This window comes from Haematobia irritans, chromosome 1 (genome assembly GCF_050003625.1).
Source record: "Haematobia irritans isolate KBUSLIRL chromosome 1, ASM5000362v1, whole genome shotgun sequence".
NCBI classification, from domain to species: Eukaryota; Metazoa; Arthropoda; class Insecta; order Diptera; family Muscidae; genus Haematobia; species Haematobia irritans.
In genome coordinates, this window is record NC_134397.1 from 126,735,644 (window position 1) to 126,748,454 (window position 12,811).

The following is a 12,811-nucleotide window of genomic DNA, read 5'->3' on the forward strand; positions in this document are numbered from 1 at the left end:
ATACTTGTTTGTTTATAAAGTTTAACGAATAACATACAGAAATCTTCCTTTTTGAAGATTTCATGAATATACGAAAAAATCTCGGTGATCTATGAACGGAGGAAAGGTATATCAATCGAGGTCTATGATCGATATTTCCCCTATCCTTGTTATACCCTGAGCACATACTTGAGTAGGCCATAATTGATACAACATCTCCCTTCTAATGCTATTTTAAAGAAATTATCAACATAGATATAAAATTTCCTCTTCTTTTCTAGGTTATTATTCCACCATATTTGTTGGCATATCATATCTATCCACCAGGGGCCACTTTAGAGCATTTTTGCACAACAAATGAGGCGAATGATTAACTATCATCATTATTAACACTTATCAGTATGGACTCTGGTCAGTCACATACTTCGCAAACACATCAACCCAACCAACAAGATAGAGTGCTCAAAGCGACTGTTAGCAAGCAGCCAGTTTAGTTAAGTTTCATTGCAAGAATATTGATCACCTCCGGGAACTCATTGTAAAGTACAATAAAAGCAACATCTATTGGCGAAAAAAAGACAGTATGTGTATACAATGAATAATGACATTTAATGGTTTTTGAAATAATGAAAACTACACATATATGAATACGAGGGAGGTCCAAAGGGCGTTTGTCATACTAGAGTATTTATTTTAAAATTATGTTGTGGCTATCTGTCTTGTGGCTGTATTGCTGTATTTATCCCTTATCCCAACAAAACAATTTCTTTTGAAGCAAATCCAAGGATGATCTTTCAGATTTTTATGCACATCCAATAAAGTTGTTTTTGATAATGAAGATACAAATTTCACCCCAGCTGCGATTTGAACCTGTGCTTCTAGTTAATTTCTTTTGAGAAAGTTTTGCAAATTTATATAAAATTTTTCTTGAGCCTCCTACTCCACAAGACAAATCTCGGTAACATGATTTTAAAGGATCCTGATAGCACATGAAAAGAAAAACACAACAAAATTAAACTTTGTTTTCTGGAATCAATTACGCAAAACTTAAAATTGAAAGAGAATTGTGTCTTAAATTTGCCCTTACTTCAATTCTCCGTTTTTTTTTTGCTTCGTAATCAATACCAAAATCCATAGTGGAACTGGTCATGCTTTATTTCAGTGTAACATTAGGGGTGAATACTGTGGTACAGGGTATAATAACCCAGCAAAAAAAAAAAAGCGTCGCTTAAGAAGTAGTGACATTGTTATTTTTGGATTCGGAAGTGTTGTAAAATTGGCGCAGAAACGATGAATTTAACATGGGCTTACCAAAGGACAGATGTCCACCATTTGAACATTCGTTGTACTGAATTTGAATCAGTTCTTAACCTGTGATCCGAATCCAGTGATTTGGATGTGAATCAAAAATATTGTGATATTTTGCAAAATAAATAATTTTTATAATTATTTTTTATAATTTTTAATGTATTCTAACGCTTTTCTGTAACGTTTGACGTAAAATGCTAAGCCGATCTATTTTCCACAAAGCCTCATACGTGCATTGCCATTTACCAGCTGAGTAATATTCAAATTCATAAAAAAAGGAAATGACACTTTTTTAATATAATGGTATATCCAGCAAAACTCAATAAAAAACATATTGACATCCTAATTAGTTAAAAAAATTATAACGATTTCAATTCTTATTTTTTATTCCGAAAAAATTGTATTAAAAAACAAGTAAGGAAAGTCTAAAGTCGGGCGGGGCCGACTATATTATACCCTGCACCACTTTGTAGATCTAAATTTTCGATACCATATCACATCCGTCAAATGTGTTGGGTGCTATATATAAAGGTTTGTCCCAAATACATACATTTAAATATCACTCGATTTTGACAGAATTTGATAGACTTTTACAAAATCTATAGACTCAAAATTTAAGTTGGCTAATGCACTAGGGTGGAACACAATTTTAGTAACAAAAATATGGGAAACATTTAAATCTGAAGCAGTTTTAAGGAAACTTTGCAAAAGTTTATTTATGATTTATCGCTCGATATATATGTATTGGAAGTTAAGGAAAATAAGAGTCATTTTCACAACTTTTCGACTAAGCAGTGGCGATTTAACAAGGAAAATGTTGGTATTTTGACCATTTTTGTCGAAATCAGAAAAACATATATATGGGAGCTATATCTAAATCTGAACCGATTCCAATCAAATTTGGCACACATGACTATATTACTAATTGCACTCCTAGTGCAAAATTTCAACAAAATTGGGCCAAAACTCTGGCTTCTGGGGCCGTATAAGTCCATATCGGGCGAAAAATATATATGGAAGCTATATTTAAATCTGAACCGATTTCAATCAAATTTGGCACACATGACTATACTACCAATTGTACTCCGTGTGCAAAATTTCAAGCTAATCGGGATAAAACTCTGGCTTCTGGGTCCATATAAGTGCATATCAGGCGAAAGATATATATGGGAGCTGAATCGATTTCAACCAAATTGGGCCAAAACTCTGGCTTTTAGGACCATATTAGTCCATATCGGGCGAAAGATATTTATGGGAGCTATATCTAAAACTGAACCGATTTCAATCAAATTTTGCACACCTGACTATACTTCTAATTGTACTCCTAGTGCAAAACTTCAACCAAATTCGGCCAAAAATCTGGCTTCTGGGGCCATATAAGTCCATATCGGGCGAAAAATATATATGGGAGCTATATCTAAATCTGAACCGATTTCAATCAAATTTTGCACACTTGACTATACGACTAAGTGTTATGTTTTTAAAAAATTTCAAGCAAATCGGTATAAAACTCTGGCTGCTGGGTCCATATTAGTGCATATCGGGCGAAAGATATATATGGGAGCTATATCTAAATCTGAACCGATTTCTTCCAAAATCAATAGGGTTCTATTCTGACCCAAATTAGGAACATGTGCCAAAGACGATTGGACTTAAATTGCGACCTAGACTTTGATCACAAAAATGTGTTCACAGACAGACGGACGGACGGACGGACATGGTTATATCGACTCAGGGACCTACCCTGAGCATTATTGCCAAAGGCACCATGTGTCTATCTCGTCTCCTTCTGGGTGTTACAAACATATGCACTAACTTATAATACCCTGTTCCACAGTGTGGCGCAGGGTATAAAAATGGTCCTTGCCCGCACACGAGATCTCTCTTGTAGGGGAAATTGATTCATAATTGCGGATTTGGAAGCTAAATAAAATTTCATACATAAGAGGTGACCAACTTTCGACGACTAATAGGCCAGCTCGTGGACCAACAAACATTCACACTTAGAGCAGAACACCTCAGCTTTCACACAAAGAAAATAGAAAATTATGTTGATATCTTTATTCATTCACAAGTTGCAGAATTATTTCCATAAAAACCCGATTTGGAACCACTGTGCGGTGCCCGTCTGTCTGTTTGTCTTTTCATAGGGGCCACCGTGGTTAGCATGTCAGGCTTGCATACAAAGGGTCATCGCAATTGATTTTGGAAAAATCGGTACAGATTTAGATGTAGCCGCCATATATATTTAGTTCTTCCGACTTTTTAAACATACATGGATTAAAGAAAAGTTCATAGGAGTAGGGAAAATTTCTAAAAAATAAAAAAATAAACTATAATAAACTCAACAAATAAACCAAATTTACCACAGTTTATAAGGATCTAAAATACGTCTAGATTGCCGATTTCATACAAATCTTATGAAAATTGCAGCTTCCATGCCCTCATAAACTAAAATTGGGAGTTCGGTCTACACGGGGGTTATATCAAACTATAGACCGAAATTTACCAAATTTACAGCTCAATATGAGCCTAAAATACTTCTAGATACTTCAACGACGATCCTGATAACCTCAAAAGGTTTGTAAGTGTCCCCCGTTGACTTTTTCAGCAAGTCGAATGAATATATATATATATATATATATATATATATATATATATATATATATATATATATATATATATATATATATATATATATATATATATATATATATATATATATATATATATAACCTAACCTAACCTATATATATAGGCTAGGTGGCAGCCCGATGTATCAGGCTCACTTAGACTATTCAGTCCATTGTGAAACCACTTAGAGAAGCTTTGAAACCCTCAGAAATGTCACCAGCATTACTGAGGTGGGTAATCCACCGCTGAAAAACTTTTTGGTGTTCGGTCGAAGCAGGAATCGAGCCCACGACCTTATGTATGCAAGGCGGGCATGCTAACCATTGCACCACGGTGGCTCTCATGTGTTACAACAGGAATGACCCTGTTATACCCTTATCACCATCCTATATTGGTAAGTTTAATAAGTTGTAATAAAAATTAGTTAATTTTGCGTCATTTCAACAATGAATCGTCATTGATTCCTAATTAATATATGTTCTCTACGACAATAATAAAATTCTACAAAAATCAGCATTGCTATATATCCATCCAAAAGCTTATTACTCAAATGCACATACTAATATGGCAAAATGGTGTTAGGAAATACGACAACAATAACATGTAAGAGTGGAAAAAGTTTCACTGCCAAACTAAAAACTGCTCGAAGGGAAATTGTTAATGTCATTGATGTACAGACTAGCACATACTTTGTCATCCAGACTTACACATTTACACCGGTAAATATAAGATGTTTTCATGTAAGTGTGGTCTTACAGGCACACACATACACACATACGGTTTAATATGAACGAATAAAGATTAAGCTTGGTTACTTTCGAATTACACCAGCTTTCCTAGCCTCAAACACTTGCAGTCTCACAGATACATCCATGGGATACGATAGCAATCAGTTCTTTTTCAGTTGGAATTACAATCAGGTGCAAGCAAGACAAGGAGGTAAATTTTAAAATTGATTAATGAATACAACAGTAGTTGTAGGTGGTTGGGTGACTGAGAAAAAGGTAGGGTGCGTATCTATGTGTGGCATTGATTCCCTGAGAGCGAGAGTGACAGAGTTAGGGATGTCATATTGAAAATTGTTTTTATTCCCTTATTCAAGCGAATTGGAGGACTATAGCTATGGCTAGAATTGGGAATGGTCTGACTTTTGTGAATTCGAATTTTCGAATTCACAATTTATCAAATTTTAACAAATATCGGTGGGAAAAAATTAAATTCGCAATACATCAAACTCTGCATTTTAGTTCTTATGAGGAAGCCAAGTGGTTCGTATTCGGAAACTTCGATTGGCAATACTTTGATCGATCAGTCGGAATAAATTCTCAAATATTTTAAAAATTTTCGAACAAAAAAACATACATAACATGCTTACCGAAATCAAACACATAATTTCCGAGAAAATAACATGGATGGGAAAATTATGTTTCCAGTAAATAAGTAGTATTGTACTCTTGAAATATATGATCATATTTCTTCTCAGTCTGCGGGGGAAATTCTAACACGATCTTACGATGTCCGTCTTTCTGTCCGTTGTAATCACTCTACCGCCGGTAATAACACTAGTTTACACTGAAAATGTATATTTGATGAGAGGTGACTTTTCTTATGTATTTTGATCTGAATTCTATACGACCATGAAGAGAAACAAATTGTTTTTTTTTCAATGGTTTTTATTTTTCCGGCAGAAAAGTGTCACTGTAAAACATGTTTTTTTTTAATTTGCAATTTGGCATCGATATTTTTTGAACCACTAAACTTATCACAGATTCAATTATACGCGATTATTCGTAATCTCAATACCTTCTATTTAAGTATCAACAACGTTATTATCGGATATTTCTAACTGGAGATGTAATTTGTTTAGTGAAAAAAGAGCGAAAAACTAAAAACAACGGAAAACCGTCGCCAAAAAAGTGGTGAACATGTTCTTTTTGGATCCGGAAGTTGTACAAAATTGAGCAGAAGCGATGAACTTAACATGGGCTTGTTATTGGATGGATGTGCATCATTTCAGCAGCCGTTGCACTGAATTTGCATCACTTCTTAAGGTGTGATCCGAATTCAGTGTTTCAGATGTAAATTATAAAAAAAATATGATATTTCGCCAAATAAATATTTTATATAAATTTTTATGATTTTTAATGCAATCTACCAATTTCTGAAACGTTGGACCTCAAACATTTTCAAAAATTCGCAATTTTTTTAGAATGAATTTAGATATTTTTTCGACAAAATTTTAATAATTTGTGACATTTTATTAATTATTACCATGTTTTTATCCTATCTGAATCAAAAAGTTTTAAAATTACCAATTAAAAGCATAAACAGCAAGTTATAAAAAAATTTAAATTTAAAGAACTTCCTGTGTAGTTCAAATAAATAACATTTGTAGGAGGACATTTTTGGGAGTACTTTTAAAATTGAGCCGTTATAAAAACTTACAATTTTCTTTGCTGGGATCTTAACCGACCCTGTGGAAAGCCTGACATTATAGTGTGAAGAATATAAGTAAAATATTGTGAAACAATCACTGAACTTGTGTGTATGTGGGTATTCTGAATTTTAAATCTGAACCCATTTGGATCAAGCTCGACACACTTAAATAGAATGTGAAATCCAATCTTTTACGTTCATTATCAAGTCAATTGGAGTAAAATCACTTTGCAAATGTGAATAAAATATGAAAGTTTCTGACATATTTCCAAAAATCATATGGGAGCTATATCTAAGTCTGAACCGACTTCGACCGTATTTGACATACTTGACGACACCACCAGTAATGCTCTCATTGCACAATTTGAAGCAAATCAAAGTGAAACTTTCACCCATGGGACCAATTAAATCCATATCGGACGAAAGATATATATAGATTTTGTCTACGTAGAAATGATGTCAATTGTACTATATCCGCAAAGTTTTAAGCAAATGGCATGAAACTTAGTGTTGTCAAATGCGTCTGAATCAGGTGAAAGATATATATGGGAGTTATATCTAAACATGCACCGATTTTGACAAAATGTGACATACATAGCAATAATATAATTTCTACTCCCTGTGCTAAATTTCACCTCAATCAGGGTAAAACGTTACTGTGTTCATATCATATATGAGAGCTATATTTAAAACTGACCCGATTTTAACCACGATTTGGTTGATCACACGAAAATACATGAAAAAGGCGATCGGAATACAAAAGGATGGGTGTTCGACTGGGATTTTTAGACTTTACATACAAATGCACAAACTTATTATACCTTGTATAAAAACATGCCCGGTTACAAAGATTATGTCCTTACACTAACGAATTCGCTATTGATTCCGAGACAAAGAAGCGGAGAATAGAAGTAAGGATACTTGTATGACACAAATAACTTTTAAATTTGAGTTTTGCGTACTTGATTCTAGGAAAAAATTAATTTATTCGTTTTTTCACCTTTTTATACCCTCCACCATAGGATGGGATTATATTAACTTTGTCATTCCGTTTGTTACACATCGAAATATTGGTTTAAGACCCCATAAAGTATATATATTCCGGATTGTGGTGAAATTCTGAGCCGATCTAGCGATGTCCGTCCGTCCATCTGTTGAAATAACACTAACTTCCGAACGAAACAAGCTATTGACTTGAAACTTGGCACAAGTAGTTGTTATTGATGTATGTGGGATGGTTTGCAAATGGGCGATATCGGACCGCGTTTACGTTCTTAATTATTTATAGACTCCCTATATAAAGCGAGAACTGAGAAAGGCTCACCATAACTCTTGGAATGATTACTGCAGCAGCATTGAGAATACGTCCGAGGCTTCCAGACTACGGAAGGTGCTAGCATCCACGAGCTCCGCTCCAGGTTTCATTAAAACATCGGAGGGCAATTGGACAACGTCCAGTGAGGAGACGCTGGAGGTACTATTGGACACACATTTTCCCGGAAATCAGACGGTTGAACCATGCACTGGCGGTGCCACAGTGGCTCAGCGGTCGTTTCCTATCGAAGAAATTGTATCAGAATCTAGAATAAAATGGGCGTTAAATAGCTTTGGATCATTCAAATCCCCCGGACCTGATGGAATTACTCCGGCGGAGTTAAAAGCGGTGGCTGACAGAATTATCCCCTGGTTGTCGGCGATATATATAGGATGTATCAACTTAGCATACATTCCACGAAAGTGGAGGGAATCAAAAGTCGTTTTCATTCCTAAAGCGGGAAAAGCCTCTCTCTCCAATGCGAAGGATTTCCGACCAATCAGCTTATCATCATTCCTACTTAAGACTCTGGAGAGGATGATAGATATTTATCTTACAACTAGCGTCGATTCAAGTTTGCTCTCGAAACGACAACATGCATACTCGAAGGGCAGGTCTACTGAGACCGCATTACATGAACTAATCAGCTTTATTGAAAGCTCACTATCTGTCAAAGAATACACAATCGTGGCATTTCTAGACATCGAAGGGGCGTTCAATAACGTCCATCCGAGCTCGATATTAAATGGACTGACAACTCTGAATGTTGATCCAGGTATACTTAGGCTGTTAGACGAACTTCTAAGGAAGAGACGCATTTCAGCCACACTAGGACAAGCAAACATACAAAAGTATGTGAACAGAGGCACTCCTCAAGGTGGAGTTCTATCACCTCTTCTTTGGAATGTTGCTATAAACGACCTTCTGGTTTCCCTAGAAAAAGAAAGTATGTATACAAGTGGTGACATACGCAGATGATGTGGCGCTAGCAGTCAGGGGAAAATTCCCATCAATAGTTAGAGATATTATACAGAGAGCCCTCCGGATGACTGAGAAATGGGCGAAAGATAATGGTCTTGGGGTAAATCCTGCAAAGACAGAACTAGTCATGTACTGCAAAGATCGCAAAACTCCCACGGTTAGGCCCATTTCCTTAGGGGGTATTGAAATTCCCTTTAGGGAGTGTGCAAAATACCTTGGCGTTATTTTGGACAGGAAGCTGAACTTTAAGCTTAATATTGAAGAAAGGGCGAGGAAAGCAACGGTAGCTTTATGCTCGTGCAAAGAGGCAATAGGGAAAAAGTGGGGACTAAAACCAAAAATTGTACATTGGCTATACACGACAGTGGTTAGACCTATAATGCTATATTGTGTTGTAGTCTGGTGGCCGGCACTTCACCAGCCGACAAGTTTAGACAAAGTTCAGCGTATGGCGTGCTTGTGTATCTCAGGTGCATTCAGCAAGACGGGATCAAACTCCCTTAATGTCATACTGCATCTATTGCCTTTAGACATTTTGGCCAAACAGTCAGCTGCAACAACAGCTGTGCGGTTGCGCGAGCTATCGCTGTGATCGGAAAAAAGTTACGGTCACAGTTCGGTCCTCAAAATAATGCCAGATGTGCCTAACGTAGTGGATTACACTTTGGCGAGTCCACTTTTCAACAAAAAGTTTGAGACTCTAATTCCCAACAGTGAGGCGTGGTGTACACGGCCCCGGGGAATAAAAGATATATAGATTTCTACACTGATGGCTCCAAATTGGATGGCCAAGTGGGTTTTGGAGTATATTCTAAAGATCTGGAACTTCGAATAGCGAAAAGATTACCTGATCACTGTAGTGTTTTTTAGGCTGAAATATTAGCAATAAGAGAAGTGGTGAATTGGCTGAGAAGTAATGCTCCACGCAATATTGGCATTAATATATACTCAGACAGTCAACCTGCAATAAAATCCTTGGACTCTGTGTTCCTCAACTCGAAAACGGCCATCGACTGCCGCACATCTCTCAATGAGATGGCTGAGCAGCACAATATTCACCTAATATGGGTGCCTGGCCACAGGAACATACCGGGGAACTGCGAAGCAGATGAGCTAGCAAGGCTAGGAACTACCTTACATATTCCAGGGGAACTAGAATCTGTTGGTGTGCCTCTGTCATGATGGCAAATGTTCGATGGGAGAATTGTAAGGGTTGTAACGACACCAAGCAAATATGGCCCCATTTAAACTTAAACCGCACACTAGATATGCTAGTGTTCTCGAGACGCCAGATTTCACTCCTGATATCTGCTATAACGGGTCGCTGCCTGATAGGCAATTTTGCAAAAACTATTGGTGCGAAGTATAATGACTATTGTATGAGCTGTCATGATGCGGAGGAAAAGGAATCAATAAAACACCTGCATTTGTCCTGCATTTTGTGTAAGGCGTAAGCAAATTTTAGGGGCATATAGCTTCAGATTACTGGCGGACCTGGAAAACGTTAACTTAAGCAGTCTGCTAATGTTTTTGGAACAATCTGGTTGGTTCAACAGAAGAAAATAATCGAGAAGGTTCAACGGTTAAAACTACACTGAAAAAACAGTGAACCCACCAGGAAGAAAACTTTCGGTTAGTTTTAGAAAATTTTGAATATTTGTAGAAAATTTTAACTAAACAGTATTACAAACGTTGGCATCACGCCGATGTCATAAAAATAAGTAAATATTTTTCGACAAATTCAAGAAAATTTATTAGACATAACTAAGTTTTTTCACTTGTTAAAGAAAATTTTGTAGTTTGAAGGAAAAACTTGGAGTTAAAAATTGCAAAAATGTCTTTAGTGACATACGAAGTTCATGGTGGACGCATTTTTGGTAAAATTTACAAATTCAAAGAAATTCTGAACTATTTTGCGGAAGCCACGAATTTAGTTCATCTTTATGCTTTATTGGAGTATATTTTTTTCCTCGGGTTTAGTTAATTTAACTAACGTACACAAAAAATTATTAGAGTAAAGAAAACTTTCTCTAAACATAATTATTCCATGAACTAAAATAAAGTTAAATTGGCTTTAGTGAAATAGAGAGTTCACTTTTTTTTTTTGAGTGTAGAAGTGCGCATATGTAATAGGTACTTTTAGTTAATGTGGTATCACAATGGACTGAATAGTCTAAGTGAGCCTGAATCTTAATCGGGCTGCCACTTTAACCTAACCTAACCTAACCTAAGGTTAAGAACTGAATTATATAGGTATTTAATCTGCCTTTACTTCAATTGTGGATTACAGACTATAGTATAATTTCCTATGCAATCCATGGTGGAGGGTACATAAGATTCGGCCTGGTCGAACTAACGGCCGTATATAATTGTTGCTTCTTCTCTTATATTTGAAAGCGTTTTTTAGCCAAGATACAAAAAGACAATAAATTTAAAGACAATTTTATTAATTTTGATATTTTTCAGAATTATTAAAGCCAAGGTGGCTTTAGTCAAGCAAAATTTACTTTCATATAAAAACCCCATTTGTAAGTCTAATCACTTAGCTATAAGAACAAAGCGACTTCATTGAAAAGTTTCTCGACTTTTGAACAAGGAAAAACTTTATATCAGAGAAATGCGTCTTCTAAGCTAAGCAAAATTCACATTCGTAGTTTATGGACATGAAATCTTTTGAGTCACGACATTTTTTTTTCGAGTACAGATAAGTGGACGGATAAACTTTCGACCGAAAATTATGAAATTAATCTCTTTCAATGTGATGCCTCGTGTATTTTTAACCATTACAAAATTTGCAGATTTCTTGAAAAATGTCCATAATAAGGAATTTTTCATCAACTGTATCGCATATACTAAAGAACATCCCTACTCCAGTGCTGACTGAGTCCTAAAAGAATAGAATCATGTAGGATTGTATGTCCTATCTACAAATGTACAAGCTTACATTTGCTGAAGTTTTATTTGCAGCTTATCAATTTGACAGGTCGTATATTATTAAATTAAGTTTAAAATCTCATTCGAATACCACAGAACAGACGGGAGAAATATATGAACAAGGACAAACTAAAGAAAGAAAATGAAACAAAACGAGTGGCTTAAACGATAACAAATGATCATGTTTCTGTGGTCGATTTCAAGTGTAATATGATAAAATATGTTGACACCTGAGGAAAAATGTGACTTTATGCAGTTCGTCAAAAGCAAATGCCATAAAAACATATTTGGAATTTTGTTAGATAAAATAAATTTAAATTTTGTCACCTTTATTCTATTGCATAAATAACACACAGTACTATTTCAGTATACAGAATAAACTAATATCTTTATTTGCACATTTAATTCCTTTGTAAGAGAGCTTAGGAATTAAGAAAATTTCAATTCTTTTAAACATAGAATATGGTAAGTGCAGGAAATGTGGTACAGGCTGGTAATGTGGTATAGTAGTTTTCTTCTCTGTCTAACAACATACGAATAAATAAATCAAGCTGAATAGATTATGGCTGTCAGAGAATGAAGCAATCAAAGATCAGTTTGAGTTTTGCAACTCTTTCCTTGTGTCTGTTGAAAAAAAAATCACATTTACTCTGATCGAATGTTTTCTTTTTTGTGGTTCTTAATAATTTCGTTCTGTGTGAAGGATATTGTCAATTTATTAATTTTCGGATGTATGTTAAGTAACTGACGAGTACTAAACAATTGTAAAATATATGCAATTGCGATACATATGTTGCATTTATTTCTTTACAACAAAATCTACATTATGGTGTAGCACGTTACCTACACATTTTACGAATTTCTGCTTAATGAGTTTTTTTTTTAATAAATTCGCAAATATATCTGAAATTATGCGTTTCTTATTTTTGGCTCATAGCTGCGTGGATGGCTAACACTACTCAGCAAAAAAAGGGTCGCCAAAAATGTAGTGAAATTGTTCTCTTTGGATCCGGAAGTGGTCCAAAATTGGCACAGAAGCGATGAATTTAACATGGGCTTGTCATAGGACGGATGTCCACCATTTCAACAGCCGTTGCACTGAAATTGCATTTCATCTTAAGGTGTTATCCGAATTCAGTGCTTTAGATGTCAATTAAACAATTTATGCCATTTTGCAAAATACATATTTTTTTAATTTTTTACCATTTTTAATGCATTCTAACA

At 35.3% G+C, this 12,811-nt stretch overlaps 1 long non-coding RNA gene across 1 annotated transcript; it reads right to left on the bottom strand.

Annotated features, from left to right (window-relative positions):
• Positions 1-569: 569 nt before the first annotated feature.
• Positions 570-1,429, bottom strand: LOC142241889 (uncharacterized). Its single transcript, XR_012723856.1, has 2 exons — positions 1,291-1,429; positions 570-958 (listed from the first exon to the last, which is right to left on the bottom strand). It is a non-coding gene; the product is annotated as an uncharacterized LOC142241889 (long non-coding RNA).
• Positions 1,430-12,811: the final 11,382 nt, after the last annotated feature.